Genomic DNA, 16,988 nt, shown 5'->3' on the forward strand with positions numbered 1-16,988 from the left:
TCCCACTTTCTTAACCTTGCCCCTTGCCCGAGGCACATTGACCCTCAGGTTAAAACACATTAGCCTTCTCTCTCCCCATCTCCCCAAGTGACAGAGCAGTCCTCCGGTCTTCTGAGACTGTGGCAACTTTAATTTCAAAATTTTAATTGTGTAATGAGAAGGGAATGATTGGCAATCTTGCTGTGTGAGATCGCTTGTGAGAGAATGAAGAACTCAGTGATAGAACTCCTCATTAAGATGGAGTGTGACACAGTTGATTCTGAGACTGGGGGCCAAAACGTAAATAGAGGAAAATACAATAGTATGAGGCATGAGAGGCTACAATAAATTGGGGAATATAACTTGAAAGGAATAACAAACATTTAAAGAGCATATGGAGGAACTACAACTGTTGTTCATTCCTGTCAGACACAGAATAAAATGGGAAAGATAGCCCTGCCATGGCTAACCAGGGATATTAGGGATAGTACTGGATCCATGGAAGAGGGGTACAAGTTGGCTAAAAAGAGCAGCAGGTCTGAAGACTGGGAGCAGTTCAGATTTCAGCACAAGAGGACGAAGAGATGGGTTAAGAGAGGAAAAATAAACTGTCAGAGTAAGCTTGCAGGGTACATACAAACTAATTGTAAAAACTCCTAATGGTATATGAAGAGAAAAGCAGATTAATGAAAACAAATCCCTCACAATCAGAAATAGGGGAAGTTAAAACGTGAAATAAAGAGATGGCAGACCAATTAACTGCATATTTTGGTTCTGTCATCACAAAGGATGACACAAATAATATCCCTATAATGCTGGGAACACATCAGAGGCAGGAACTGAAGGAAATCGGTATTAGTAGGGAAATGGTATTGGAGAAATCCATGAGATTGAAAGCCAACAAATCCCAGCACCTGGTAATCTACAGCCCAGCGTACTTAAAGTGGCCTGAGAGACAATGGATGCATTCTGAAACTAGGGGCTTGAATCTAAATAGAGGAAATTGATGACCATCTTTCAAGATTCTATCAACTCTGGAACAATTCCTATGGATTGGAGGGTAGGTAATATAAGCCCAATATTTAAAAAAAAAAAGGTGTAGAGAAAACATGGAATTATAGACCAGTTAGCCTAACACTGGAAAACAGTGACAGGACTGGACAGAGTCAGTTAGCATGGACTTACAAAAGGGAAATCACGCTGGACAAATCTACTGGAATGTTTCAAGAATGCAACGATTAGAGTTGATAAGGAAGCAGTGGATGTGATTTACTTGGGATTTGAGAAGGTGTTCGAAAGGTCCCACAGAAGAGATGAGCATGCAAAGTTAAAACACATGGGATTGGGTGTTCAAGGGGACACAGAACTGGCTGGCAGACAGGAAACAGAGTCAGAATAAAGAGTCATGTTTTGTGTGGCAGCCAGTGACTAGTGTGGTATTGCAGGGGTCAGTGCTGGACCCAGATATTCACACTATCTATTAAGGATTTAGATGAGAAAACTTAAATGTCATATCTGCAAACTTGCAAATGACATGAAGCTGGGTGGGACAGTGAACTGTGAGGAGGATGCGGATATGCTTCAATGTGGTTTGGAATTGAGTGATTGGGCAAAAATGCAAGGAAGATCAAGTATAACGTGATAAATTTGAGGTTATCCAGTTGGATCCCAATACCAGGAAAACAAGTCACTGACTATAAGCATGCAGGTGCAGCAGGAGGTGAAGAAATCAAATGGTACGTGGGCCTTCATTGCGAGAGGATTTGAGTACAGGAGCAGGGATGCCTTGCTGAAACTGTACAGGGTCTTGGTGAGACCACATTGGAGTATTGTGGGCAGGTTTGCAATCCTTATCTGACAAAGGATGTTCTGGCTATGGAGGCTGTACACAACAGTTCACCAGACAGATTCTTGGGATGGCAGGACTGACCTATGAGGACAGAATGGATTGGTTAGGATGAAATTCATTGGGGTTTAGAAGAATGAGGAAAGATCTCACAGAAACCAATAAAATTCTAACAGGACGAACAAGGTAAATGCAGGAAGGATGCTGTCAATGATCAGGAAGTCCAAACCAGGGAATCACAGTCTAAGGACATGGGCGAGGCTGTTTAGGACCGAGATGAGGAAAGATTTCTTTACAGAGACTGGTGACCCTGTGAAATTCACTGCCACAGAAAGCAGTTAAGGCCAAAACATTGAATGTTTCCAATAAGAAGCTACATATAGTTGTGAGGGCTAAAGGGATCAAAGGGTATGGATCGAAAGTGGGAACAGGATACTGAGTAGAACCATCAGCCATGATCAAACTGACTAGCAGAGCAGGATCAAAAGCTACAATAGCCTGCCTCTATTTTCTATGTTTCTATTCTGCTGAGTGTGGGATATAAAAACAAAATGATTATAACTGACACAGATATCAGCACTGGATGAAAATCCTGTAACTCCTTACCAAACAGCAATCTGGGAGCATCTTCACCATGCAGACTGCAGCAGTTCAAGAAGATGCAGAGTGATTTTGGAAGCTTCTGGAGTGGCTGCTCTGTCCCTCGTTCTCTATCCAGTTCTCAAGTTGTTGAATGTTCTGAGAAAAGCAACATAGTATGTTGGAAATATCTTTGGAAGTTTGCTGATACTGGGGGAAGGGGAGCAGTGAGAGAAACAACGGGCTGGATTTTGTGGTGGGGTGACGGGCGAAGAATAACCCCAATATCCAAACCACACACCGCACCCTGCTCGGTTCTCTCCCTCTACTCTGTGGTCTTTTTCTCAGCCTCTTTCACACTGGCAGCCAGCTCAGTGTCAAAGCTGTACATGTGGACACTTTTCCATCAGTCTCGGTCATAAACACATGCACAAGCATCTCACAACAGCATACTGCACATACTCCTCAGTGAACACAGCAATGATTTAAATAACCTGTGTTTCCAGCCCCATTCAAACCAAAGACAAATATACGAACAGCCACAGGATAAATTAAAAAAATCAAAACAAAACTGACCAAATTACTTAAGCCATTTCCATGATGCATTGTTTCACAGGTACACAGAATTGTCAAACCTTTATGCTGTTGCATCAACAGCTAATAAGCCCCAGTTCTAAAGAACTCTGGCACTTCCTTCTGTTTGACCATGTTCTCTCCCAGACTTGCTGGCACCAGTTCCCAGATACTGACCTGGTTAATGGCTAAAAGAGTCTACAGAGTTTTTGATCAAGAAACAACCTGCAATTAACTTCCAGGCCTGGTGTCAGAAACAAACAACAGCTGTTGTATACTTTTTTAACACAACTGCTGCTCACACTCCAGAGGTCACCATTCAGCTCTCAGATTCAAACCAAAAATGATTTTTAAAAACTCAGCGAGGGTTCTGACACAATGCACAGTGGAAAGACCTTTAACCAGTGACACAGAGAGAGTCAGTAGGACACTATGCATTGGAGTCTTGCTTTAATGAGATCACCTCTCATTGTTCTAATCAGATTCTGAAGTGGCTTGACAGGGTAAATGCTGATAAGATTTGCCCTCTCATTGGAGAGTCTCGGACTAGAAAGCATAGTCTCAGAATAATTTAAAGTTGAAATGAAGAGAGTTTTCATCTCAGAGTGTTGAGAGTCTTTAGAACTTCATGCCACAGAGAGCTGACAGGGCAGAGTCCATGTGTATTTTTAACACTGAGATAGGTAGATTTTTGATGAGTAGGGGAATTAAGGGTTACAGGAAAAGTGCTGGAAAAGTGGACATCAGGAATGTCAGATCGGCCGCAATCGTATTGAATGGCAGAACAGACTCAAGGGACCAAATCGCCTACTCCTGTGCCAATTACATATGGTCTTCCTGTCTACTGTCGAAAGAGTCGTAACCAATTACACAGGCTGAGTGAGTTTTCTGGTGATTTGACAGTGGAAAGAGCTTTAACATAAACTGAAATAAAATCTCACCACAGACAGTTGACAGAAACTATATGAATGTTCTGCCCATTGGATTAGAATTTACCTGATCACCCAGCCAGGAGACAACAGATACCCACACTATGGAGATACTGTGGAAATATCAGGACAATGGCAGTGATACAGTTCCCCAGCTGAGCTGGCCACCCAATGCTTCAGTCACACCAGGGACAGACCATTCCCCTGCGCCACGTGCAGAAAAGGATTCAGTCAGACACCCAGCTGCGGAGACACCTGTAAGTTTGTATGGGGTTACAGGAGTTGGATTCTGGTGGGATTGCTGCTTTTTATCACATCCAGTTTCATCTCACCTTCATATTGCACTTTTAACGCAGTAAACCCTCCCACCGAGAGTAATAAAGCAAAACAACAGAACCCCAAACGGAGGCATTGGGGCAGATTGGGGACGGAGGGGAGAAGAGTGTGGGGAGGGGAAGAAGGAGATCAGGGACTGGGGGGAGGGGTAAGACAGGATCCCGTCCTGTCACTATTACGTCAACACGCTAACCGCGCCTGCGCACTTCCCAGTAAAACAAGGTGCGGAGGCAGGCACCGGCGTTGGCCCGCGGCAGGTTTCAGGGAAGAAGCCTGCAGCCGAAATCGCGACACCAGACATCAATCGCCTCAAACTCTCCTCCCCTCTCACCCACTCCAACCTCTCCCCCGCAGGATGTGCAGCCCTCCACTCCCTCCGCTCCAATCCCAACCTCACCATAAAACCTGCGGACAAGGGAGGCACAGTTGTAATATGGCGCACTGACCTCTACATCGCCGAGGCCAGACGCCAACTCTTCGACACCTCCTCCTACCGCCCCCTTGATCATGACCCCACCCCCGAGCACCAAACCATCCACAACCTCATCACCTCAGGTGACCTCCCACCCACGGTCTCCAATCTCATTGTTCCCCAACCTTGCACTGCCCACTTTGAGCTCCTTCCCAAAATCCACAAACCTGAATGCCCTGGTCAACCCATTGTCTGCGCCTGCTCCTGCCCCACCGAACTTATCTCCAACTATCTGGACTCCATTTTCTCCCCCTTGGTCCAGGAACTCCCCACCTATGTCTGTGACACCACCCATGCCCTCCACCTCCTCCAGAACTTCCAATTCCCCGATCCCCAACACCTCATCTTTACCATGGACGTCCAGTCCCTATACACCTGCATTCCCCATACAGATGGCCTAAAGGCCCTCCGCTTCTTCCTGTCCCACAGGCCTGACCAGTCCCCCTCCAATGACACCCTCATTCGCTTAGCTGAACTCGTCCTCACCCTCAACAACTTCTCTTTCAATTCCTCCCACTTCCTACAGACAAAGGGGGTGGCCATGGGTACCCGCATGGGCCCAAGCTACGCCTGCCTCTTTGTAGGTTACGTGGAACAATCCCTCTTCCATACCTACACTGGCCCTAAACCCCACCTCTTCCTCCGTTACATTGATGACTGTATCGGCGCCGCTCATGCTCCCACGAGGAGCTCGAACAGTTCATCCACTTCACCAACACCTTCCACCCCAACCTTAAGTTCACCTGGACCATCTCTAATACCTCTCTCTCCTTCCTGGACCTCTCTGTCTCCATCTCAGGCAACCGCCTAGAAACCGATATCCATTTCAAGCCCACCAACTCCCACAGCTACCTAGAATACACCTCCTCCCACCCACCTTCCTGCAAAAATGCCATCCCCTATTCCCAATTCCTTCACCTCCGCCGCATCTGCTCCCAGGATGAGGCATTCCACTCCCGTACATCTCAGTTGTCCTCGTTTTTCAAGGACCGCAACTTCCCCCCCCTCAGTGGTCGAGAACGCCCTCAACCGTGTCTCCCACATTTCCCACAACTCATCCCTCACACCCCGTCCCCGCAATAAGAACCAAAAAAGAATCCCCCTCGTCCTCACATACCACCCCACCAACCTCCGGATCCAACGCATCATCCTCCGACACTTCTGCCATCTGCAATCCGACCCCACCGCCAAAGACATCTTTCCCTCCCCACCCTTATCTGCTTTCCGGAGGTACCACTCTCTCCGTGACTCCCTTGTCCGCTCCACACTCCCCTCCAGCCCCATCACACCCGGCAATTTTCCCTGCAACCGCAGGAAGTGCTACACCTGCCCCCATACCTCCTCCCTCACCCCCATCCCAGGCCCCAAGAAGACTTTCCACATCAAGCAGATGTTCACCTGCACATCTGCTAATGTTATATACTGCATCCGCTGTACCCATTGTGGCCTCCTCTACGTCGGGGAAACCAAGCAGAGGCTCGGGGACCGCTTTGCAGAACACCTACGCTCGGTTCACAATAAACAACTGCACCTCCCAGTCGCGAACCATTTCAACTCCCCCTCAGATGACATGTCCATCCTGGGCCTCCTGCAGTGCCACAACGATGCCACCCGAAGGTTGCAGGAACAGCAACTCATCTTCCGCTTGGGAACCCTGCGGCCCAATGGTATCAATGTGGATTTCACAAGCTTCAAAATCTCCCCTCCCCCTACCACATCCCAAAACCAGCCCAGCTCGTCCCCGCCTCCCTAACTTGTTCTTCCTCCCACCTATCCCCTCCTCCCACCTCAAGCCGCACCCCCATCTCCTACCTGCTAACATCATCCCGCCCCCTTGACCTGTCCGTCCTCCCTGGACTGACCTATCCCCTCCCTAACTCCCCGCCTACACTCACCTTTACTGGCTCTATCCCTGCCTCCTTGACCTGTCTCCACCATTATCCATCTTCCATCCACCTCCTCCTCTCTCTCTCCATTTATTTCAGAACCCCCTTCCCCTCCCCCATTTCTGAAGAAGGGTCCAGACCCGAAACGTCAGCTTTCCTGCTCCTCTGATGCTGCTTGGCCTGCTGTGTTCATCCAGCTCTACACCTTGTTATCTCACCGGGAATGTTGTATTCTCTGGAATTTAGAAGATTTAGGCATGATTTGATTCAAAGTTAAGATGTTAATGAAGGTGATCGGGGAGATAGAGAGGAACAATTTCCACTGGGTAAGTGAAGTGCAAACTCAAACACTCTCCTCACCCGCAGGAATTCGACAAGACTTGAGTTTCTTTGTTTGCTGGTTTATTCCAACATATGTCTGAGGAACACGAGTAGGCAACTTGCCCCTTTCAGCCTGCTCTGCCACGCAATAGGATCATGGCTGATCTGGTTTCAACCCCAACTCTACGTGCCTGCATATCCCCAACAATCATTCATCATCTTGGTCATCAACAATCTATCTGTCTCTGCCTTAAAAATGTTTAGAGATTCTGCATCTAGTCCTTTTGACGAAGTGAATTCTAATGACTCTCAACCCTCGGAGTGAAAAGAAATGTTTCCTCATTTCTGTTTTCAATGGGCTCTCTCTTATTTTTAAAACATGACCCTCAATTCTAGATTCTCCCACAAGAGGAAACATTTATTTCAGCATCCACATGGTCAGGTCCCCTCAGGATCTTTTATGTTTTAATTTAGTCTCCTCTTTCTCTTCTAAACTGCAGAGAATACAAGCCTGTCTAGCCTTTGCTCAGAAGGCAATCCACTCATTTCAGGCATTAGGCCTTAAACCTTCTCTGAACTACTTCCAATGTATTGACAACTGTCTATAAGTATGCTAACCAGTACTGTAAACAGTCCTCCAGATGCAGTCTCACCAGTACACAACAGGATTGCACATACCCGAAGGTGGTACAGGAATTCCCACTTTTTTACAGTAATACATTTTCAGTAAATCTAGGTCATTTACATATCCAATTACAGACTGACACAGATTATGGTCAGCCAGTTGTACACTTTCTCTTGTTACACAGACAGCATTGCTGTGGCATCACTCAAACCTCCCACTCTACTGGCTCTGCAGAAATAACCACTGACTGCAGCCTGTTCCCACAGCCTAGTATGTCCTTTTATTTTTCAACTTCTGCCCTGTCAATTAATGATCCAGGTGGGTTTTTATGACAATCCAGCAGATTTCATTCCACTTCTTCCTGTTTTCAATTTATTTTGCAGGCAATTAGGGAGGAAGTTCAAATCAAATGTGAGATGAAGCACTGCCAGCAATGCTCGATTCTCAGGAGCTGAATGCCACCAGCCTTTGAACATGGAAGGAAAAAGCACCATTCACAGTGAACAGAAACCATACACTTGGTCTGTGTGGACAAGGCTTCAGTCAGTCATCTGGTCTGTTGAGACGTAAATGCAATCAAAACAAGGAGACAACAATTATTTTAAGCAGCACTTGCTTTGCAATATCATGCTCATGAATCTCAGTTTCAGTTAAACAAGATTCACTCAACTCCGAATCTCCTTACATTCTTGATGCAAACATGGACCAAACAGCTGAATTCTAGAGTTGAGAGTGACTATACTTTACATTAATGCTCCATCTGATAGACTATTGTATCAAGGAATCATAAAGCTAGAGTCAATGGGCATCAGAAAATATTATTTATTGTGCGATAAGGGGTTTTTACAAATAGAGCCCTCAGACCTGAGCAGATCATAACAACATGACTTTATTCAAGTTTGTACCACATATATGTGGAAGAGGTCTGTAAGTCTTGCTCAGAGACACTCTGCCATTTTCAGCTGAAAACAGCATCTTAATATATACGTGTCACAAGTTACATGCAATATTAGTATAAAATAAACTTTTTTGCAGTAAATAATTGACATGAACAAGATGCTGTTCTCTAATTTTGACAGGAATTATACTTCTGTGTTTTCTTCAGAGCTTATTGGTCCCCACCACTTGCTCACAGTAACCGTGCCTTCCCTCAGGAGTAACACTTATGTGACTTTTTAAATTATACAGGTGATCTCTGAATCCTAAGTGACTGTTGACTGTTTACTGTTATGGATATGCCATTAAACTACCTGAGCTACAATAATAATGTTCTTTATATCGATGTATTTCACTCAGCCCCACTCTATATTGCTTGTCCAAGCTTATTTACTCCTGTGTGGCATGCACTACAGTGTTCCCTTCCATTACTTTTACATTCCTCTTTTACACTCTGCTAACCTCCTTACCCTTCTTCACCCTGACTGGATAATGCAGAAGTGGGAATGTTTGCTGATGATTACACAATGTTGATACTGAAGCAGCATATACTAAATGCAGTATCCGTGGACAACATTGATGCTTAGCCTGCTAAGTAACAAAGAACTTTTGCACCACACAAGTATCAGACAATGACCAAATCTGACCATATCCCATTGACTTTATTTTCACTTATCTTCACTGAATTCCCCACTCTAACATCCTGGGGACAAATGTTGAGGAGAAACTGAACTGGACCTGCCATATAAATATTGTTGCTACAAGTGGGTAGAAATTTTGTGGTGATTAAATCAACTTTCGACTCCCAAAAGCCTGTGCATCATCTGCAAGGCACAAGTCAGGAGTGTAATGGGATATTGTCCATTTGGTTGGATGGGTGCAGCTCTAACAACACTCAAGAAACTTGACACAATCCAGGAAACGCAGTCCACTTAGCTGGCACCCCATGCAGTACTTTCAATATCAACTCCCTTTTTGAGGCACAGTAGTAGCAGAATACACCATCTACAAGATGCTCTAGAGTTAGTCACTCAGCCCACAAACTGTACCACCTGAATGGACAAGAGCAGAAGATGCATCAAAACAACACCATCTGCAAGTTCCCCTCCAAGGAACATACCATCCTGAAATGGAGCAGAATCAGCGACGTGGTGGAGCACACTTGATGGGCCCAAATGCCCTATTTCTTCCCTCCATATTTTACCTTATAATTTTTTCAAATTGATTAGTGCCGTGACCAGACTTGTGCTCAGTCCTCTAGACATTCTCTAAACTGATAGTCCCCAAACTCTCTCAACAACCTGATCTTCCCATCCAACCACCTTCAGAGATCTGTGAATGTCCAGTCCAAGCTCTGTTTTTACTCTAAACCATTCAATATCCTCACTGTATTGTGCACTCCCATAGTTTACTCTCCTTGAATTCATTATCACTCACTTCTCTGGATTGAATTCCTGTTACCACTTTTCTTACTAATTGTTTAATATCTCCCTGCAGCCAAAAGCCTTCTTCCTCATGGTTAACCATGTGACGAATTGTTGCATCAACTACAAACTTCTAAATCACGGTCTCTAACAGCTCAGTCTAAATCATTGATCTGCTCAGAAAACAAAGGAACTCATAGAAGGCATGGTTAGTAAGTTTATGAACAACACCAAAATTGATGGCATAGTAGACATTAAAGAAGATTCTCTAAGATTACAAAGGGATCTTAATCAATTGAGTCAATGGACTGCAAAATAACAGATGAAGTTCAATCAGGATAAATGTGAGGTATTGCATTTTGATACAACAAACAAGGGTAGGGCTTATACAGTTAATGGTAGTGCTGAGTAGTATTTTGGAACAGAGGGGCCTAGGATGAAGGTACGTAATTCTTTGAAGTTTGCATCACCTATAGACAGGATGGCTAAAATGGCATTTGGCATGCTTCCCTTCATTGCTCAGTTCTTTAAGTAAAGGAGTTGAGAAGTCACGTTGAGATTATGCAGGACATGGGTGAGGTCTCTTCTGGAATACTGCGTCCAGTTCTGATCACCCAGTTATAGGAAGGATATTATTAAGCTGGACAGGGTTCAGAAAAGATTTACCAGGATGTTGCCAGATATGGAAGGTTGGATTACCTGTGTGTGATAACATCACCACATGAACACAAAGCGTTTGGGTCTGCACAAACAAGTGATCACCACAAAAGATTGGAGGGTCTGTGGAGAAATTTAGAAGAACAGTTCAAGAAACGAGGGATATTAACTGTAAGGTCAGGTTGGAGAAACTGAAGTTTGTTCTGCACAGAACACAGGAGATTGAGGTGGGATTTAATAAAGGTGTCAAGGTTTAGATAAGGAGCAGCTGTTCCCATTAGCTGATAGTAACAGTGTTAGGGACACAGATTTAAGATAATGGACAAGAGTTACTGGGAAATGTAAGGATCAAATTTTACGTTCCTATTATTTTATTCAATACTTACATTCAAAGGCCGATAATATCTTGTGCTGAATGAATAACGAATAAAGTGGCATGCTCAGATCCTGGTACATTATTTGGTTTGAATTTCCAATCTGTAAATCCTCTTCTAAAATGCTGTAAAATAAGTTTCCAAAAGTCATCTCAGTCAGTCGGGACTGAAATTCAGAAGAGACAAATATTTCTGTATTGGAGTTTGCTGCGTGTAAATCCTCCTCTCCCCACTCCCTGTGAAAGGCGTTTATAAACTCCATCCGTGTCAGTCCAGGATAGAAATGCACAACATTCTCTGAGGTAGTAGGAACTGCCGATGCTGGAGAATCTGAGATAACAAGGTGTAGAGGTGGGTAAACTCAGCAGGCCAAACAGCATCAGAGGAGCAAGAAAGCTGAAACGTCAGCTTTCCTGCGTCTCTGATGCTGCTTGGCCTGCTGTGTTCATTCAGCTCTACACCTTGTTATCACAACATTCTCCACTCCAGGATGGCCGCACATGCGCCCTGCTGCCCTATATAAACATGGCGGCCATTACCTGGGCCTATCGTTGAGAGTGAGTCTCTATTTGTCCCGTTTCGTGAAACGGGGACGGATCATTTCTTTATACGCGGTCTGTCACATCCATAAAGTCTTTATGAAGCCTCTCCGTCTAACAGCCCGGTCCATCGCCTCCTTCGCTCCTTCTAAATGTTACCTGCTGTGGAACCGAGGAAAAGAGTGAGTCCTGCGCGACATCCCCCACTGCGCATGCTCTATACTGTTGGCAGGCCGGGAAATACCGAGCATGCGCATTAATAAGCAATTCTGTGCATGGGAAATGTTGTATATCACTCGGCATTCTGGGTTAAATGGCCGCCATTGTTAAATATAAATTTATCTGTTGCAATGTGTACAAGTAAACTTCCTATTTTTCTCCTATAAGGAATACTAATATATACAATACATGTAAGAGAGAGTACAAGTCGTTTATTCCAGGGATATAACAAGGTCTGACACTGAACTATATATTAAAGTGTAAATTCAGGCCATACTCCTTCTGAACCATTGGGCTGCTTTCTTATTAGAGAGAGACAACTGGTGGTGATTTAACCTGAGGGGCATCACACCTCAGATGAACATAGAGATTGAAAAAGAGAGTCATTAGCAGCAGCTTCAAATGGTGTTAGACTTAAACCCACACTGTTGGCAATATGAGGAAAATTGACAAATACTCCAAGAAAGAGTTTGGCTTTCAGAACTGTTTTCAAGGAAGAAGGTGTTGATTTTATGTGCCGTAGAACAGCAATGTTTCCTGTCATTAGTTGAAAGAGCTGTTTTTGTTCCACTGAAGCCCTCAAGACTTTGAATAACTATGTGAATGAGCACTTGGGTCAAGTGCTGGAAACTGGGTTTAGAAGCGAGATGTTTGATGACTGACGTCGATACAATGGGCCGAAAAGGCTCTCTCCATGCTGTTAAAAACTCAGTGACTCTATCATTTTTCAATTAACAAAAAGTCAAAAGCTATGTCAACAATAAAAGTTGCAAGGATTGCATGTGACTTCCTTGGTGCTTCAGTAGTTGGGATCCAGCCCTTTCACTGCTGTTCCCTGGGTTTGATTTCCAGTCAGGGAATGAGGATTATTTGTTCCTGTACAAAATCTTAACAGGAACATAAATTGCTGACATCAAAATAGCAAAGCGAGCAGCTCTGTCAGAGTCAATAAGTTTCACATCAGAGACTAAACCAAATAGGAAGAAGAGCTGAAAGCCATTACATTCACATGTTCAGACACAGTACTACTCCTACAAAAAAAAACAGCTTTCTCCTTATTGAAACATACAGGATCTTTTGTGATTCAGTGGGTTGGGTGTAGAAAGGTTTGTTCCCTTCTAGGACAGTCTAGGACCAGATTGCCTCATACCTGAATGGGGTCACATATTTAAAACAGAGACGAGGAAGAATTTATTCTCTCAGACGGTCGTGAATTAGTGGAATTCTTTGCATCAGAAGGTTGTTGTGGCTGGGCCATTAAGAATATTCAAGGCTGAGATCGATCGATCTTTAACCTGTAAATGTATCAAGGGTTATGGGGAAAGCCAACAAAGTGCAGTTCAGAATTATCAGATCAGACAAGAGCTCTTCGAATTGTGGAACAGACTTGATGGTCTGATCGGTTTCTTTCTGTTCATAAATTGATGGTCTTAATATGAAGCTGCAAAACAGTCCTGAGTGACTTGTGCCAAATTAAAAATGCATGGACCCCTTCAGAACACTGAGCCGAGATGAGATGAGCAAAGGACAACACACAATGGACAGTCAATGTGGGTAATTGATCCGGAGTGATCTGTATACCAGGGTAAACAGGAAAACAGGTCTCCAGCTCCCACATTGAGCCTGGGTCCACCAAGACTACAGCTAACGCTAACAAAACATCCTTGCCCTTCACTTTTCCTGACCTCCCTCTGTTCTTGTTTTAAACCGATTGCAGGTCAGGAAATTGCAGTTGACTTTGCTGATGTGGAACTGTAACATGCAGTGAACCGATTCTGCCTGGTCCAGGACGTAATTATGCTTCTAAAAATCAGTCAGTATTTCATATTTATTACAGTAAATGCGAACCATTAACAGGCCATGGCAGCGAAAACACTGAATCCTCATCACTAGACTACCGGGGAAATCTCTCATTATATCACCCTGGGCACTGTCTGATTCGGCATTGCATTCTCTCATCCTGCTCCACATGATTCCCTCGGCTCTGTCTCGGATTTTTTTTACATAGTCTGTGCATCATACACCAAGACAATCTAGTCATCTATTACATTGCAGTTTCTAATGCATGAGACCCTCTGTCAGACAACTATGTTGCAGTGTTGGGTCTGTAGTTTGGTGGTTCGCAGAGTGGTAGTGAGTTCATTTGTTTCTGGGGCCTGCGAGAATTTTCACCACCTATTGCATCCAATATCCGAAGTGGCTCTTTAAATGTTGTTTGAAATTATTCCTGATGCAGCAGTATTGACACCATCATGTCATTCCCTCCACTAGCCAGAAATATGTTTGAAATACCACATTCCTGTTTGTTCTTCCAGGTATTTGAGAAAGATCTTTTGAAAGCAGCTGATGTGAGCAATCTTCCAGTTCGGCCGGAAGAATGAGGTGGGGCAGTATAAAGTGCAGAGTGACTGGGGAACAGTGGGGCAGTAACATGGACAGGGGAGAAGCTGAATAATTCCTTTCTTTGCATCTGCAGTTCCTACTATCTCTGAAACACTTGATATATATTGATTATCGATTAATTTACAGACTACTTAGTTTCAGTCTTTTCCTGGTAAATAATCTCTTTCATTGTGAGCATTATGAAAGGGGGCCACTTCTTTACTAGAAAAATAAATATGTCACTAACCTTTGTCTCTTTCATGCACAAGAACAGCCAGATTACTCTGCACCGCACTTTCTTGAAGCTTCTCTCGATTTTAACAGTAGTCTGCCTTTTGACTCTTCCTACAAAAGTGTATGACTTCATACTCCCGACTGCATCTGCCAAGTTTTTGGCCACTCACTCAACCTATCCATATCCCTTTGCAGATCCCTATGTCATATACATAACATGCCCTCCTACCTATTTTGTATCATCTGCAAAATTGGACACATTGCGCTCTGCCACTCCCTCCAAGTCATAAATATAGAGATAAAGAATTGCAGACCTATGATTGACAATTCTGACACTCCGCAAATTAAATCTTTCCAACACGAAAAATACCCATTAATCCTGATTCTGAGTCTTCTGTGAATTAAACAATGGCAGTCCATGTTCATTTATTACTCAACACAGTAAACTCCCACCTTTTGCTGGCTCCTTATTGAGTGCCTACTAAAAGTTAAAATGCTTTTCATCTTTATCAACTGTGCTTGAATTATTACCAAAGCATTTCGGCGAACTTGTCAAGTGTGATTTTCCTGTCAACAAAAGATGTTGACTCAGTTTGACTGCAATAACTTTTTCTAAACGTCCTCTATTTCTTCCTTTACAATGGTCTCGAGCATTTTTCAAATCACAGATAAGACACTGGAACAGATGGAAGTCATTTGGCCCATCAGGTCAGTTACATCTTTAACTGAGATCATGGTTGATTTGGTAATCCTCAACTCCACTTTTCTGCCTTATCACCGTGGCCCTTGAATCCCTATTGACTAAAACTATGTCTATTGCCTATCTCAGGCTTGGATACACACAGACTTGACAACACGAATTCCTCAGATTTGTTACCTTCTGAATGGCAGAACATCCTCCTCATCTCTGGCTTAAATGGGCAAACACTTCCCCTGAGATTACGCACTCAGGAGTAAATCAGAGCACAGCAAACCCCTGGAGTAGGGTATGAACTCATTGGTGTATCCAGAGGCAATTGTGAGTATTTACAACGTTTTCATGTTTTGACCTAAGGTTAAACAAACTGCCCTGATTTGCACATTAGATTGGTGAAAGACGAATCTGCCCAAAAGTATTTCATTGGCTGTAATTTAGATGGTGGTAAAGGTGCTTTAAAAACACAATTTTTTCTTTCTCGATCCATTGTCCTGACTATTAATCTCTCTGCTCATGGAAATGGACTCTTCCCATCCACTCTATTTTTATTCATTCACAGTATGAGGGCATTGCTGGCTAGGTAACATTCATTGCCCATCCCCAGTTGCCTAGAGGAGTTACCAATATTGCTGTTGGTCTGGAGTCACATTCGGCCAGAGCAGGCAAGGATGGCAGTTTCCTTCCCTAAAGGACGTCCGTGAACCAGATGGGTTTTCCGACAATCAGTGTAGATAGTTCAATTCAATCGCCCAGCAACCTCCTCCGTTCTGATCAAATACAGGGTGACAAGAAATATTAGGATCATGGTGTGGACAAGATAAGCCAAATGCTCCTCTTTCCTGTTGAAACCATTCCATGATAAATATTAAACTAACCACGTTTCCTCAGTTTGAATGACTTGGTGATGAATGAGGTTTCGCTCAAATTCGAGGAAAATCTGTCTCATAAGTCCTCATGAGAGGTTGGTCGTTTGCTGACATTCAGGAAACACGAATTCGCAACAAGAATCTTACTATAATCTGTTTCTCTTTCTACAGACGCTGCTAAACCTGTTGAGTTTCTGCAGTGCTATCTGTGTTTATCCTACATAAATGCTTTTTTGCATGAAATCTCTTGAATCCCAGTCCTCTGGTAACTGACCTACAGTTTCTCCCGCCCATCCACACCACTCACTCCCACGATTACAAACAGCCCAAGGATATCTCCAGTTAAACTTCATTGCTCCAAAGAGAACATTTCCGACCTCGGGAATCGTAGAATCCCGACATTGCAGAAACATGTCATTCGGCCTAACAAGTCCATACCGCCCCTCCAAAGAGCATCTCACCGCGCATCATTCCCCTACCCCTGCATTGCCCGATGTCTGACCCACCTAAACATTCCTGGACACTACGGGAAATCCACCTCCACTGCACATTTTTGGACTGTCGGAGCAAGCCCAAGCAGACACGGGGACAATGTCCAAACTCCATACAAACTGTCGAAACAAGGTCCCTGGAGCTACGAGGCAGCTTGTCTTAACCTCCGAGCCACCGTCCCCTGCAAAATTTAGTGGAATCTCATCACTAAGCGGGATTTCCTCAACCCTGGACATAGTGCAAGGCGGAGGATTGTGAAGATATTTTGGGAAAATATTGTCAGTTGGTGGCGGGGGTAGGGGTGTGAATGTTAGGGAATCAAAACAAAAAAATCCTGTCTCCAGTTTTGGGAATCTTTAGAAACGCTTGGGGACCAGAATCAAGGGAGAATGAAGGGTGAGCTTTCCGACTGAGCACGAACAGCCAAGACGCCTGTCCCTTCTTTAAAAGGCCGGTACATTCAGTCTGATGTTCTCGGGACATGAACTGACCTGAGACATTGAAAGGATTCTCCTTCCTGCACTTAAGGAATTCAAACCTCATCTCGGCTCCGGGAATGAGAAAACTCGGGAATAGACAAGACACTGAAAGGCTCGAAGGGAGACGGCCCCGGTTGTAGGAG

Source organism: Rhincodon typus, chromosome 8 (genome assembly GCF_021869965.1).
Source record: "Rhincodon typus isolate 14 chromosome 8, sRhiTyp1.1, whole genome shotgun sequence".
In the NCBI taxonomy this organism is placed as follows: domain Eukaryota; kingdom Metazoa; phylum Chordata; class Chondrichthyes; order Orectolobiformes; family Rhincodontidae; genus Rhincodon; species Rhincodon typus.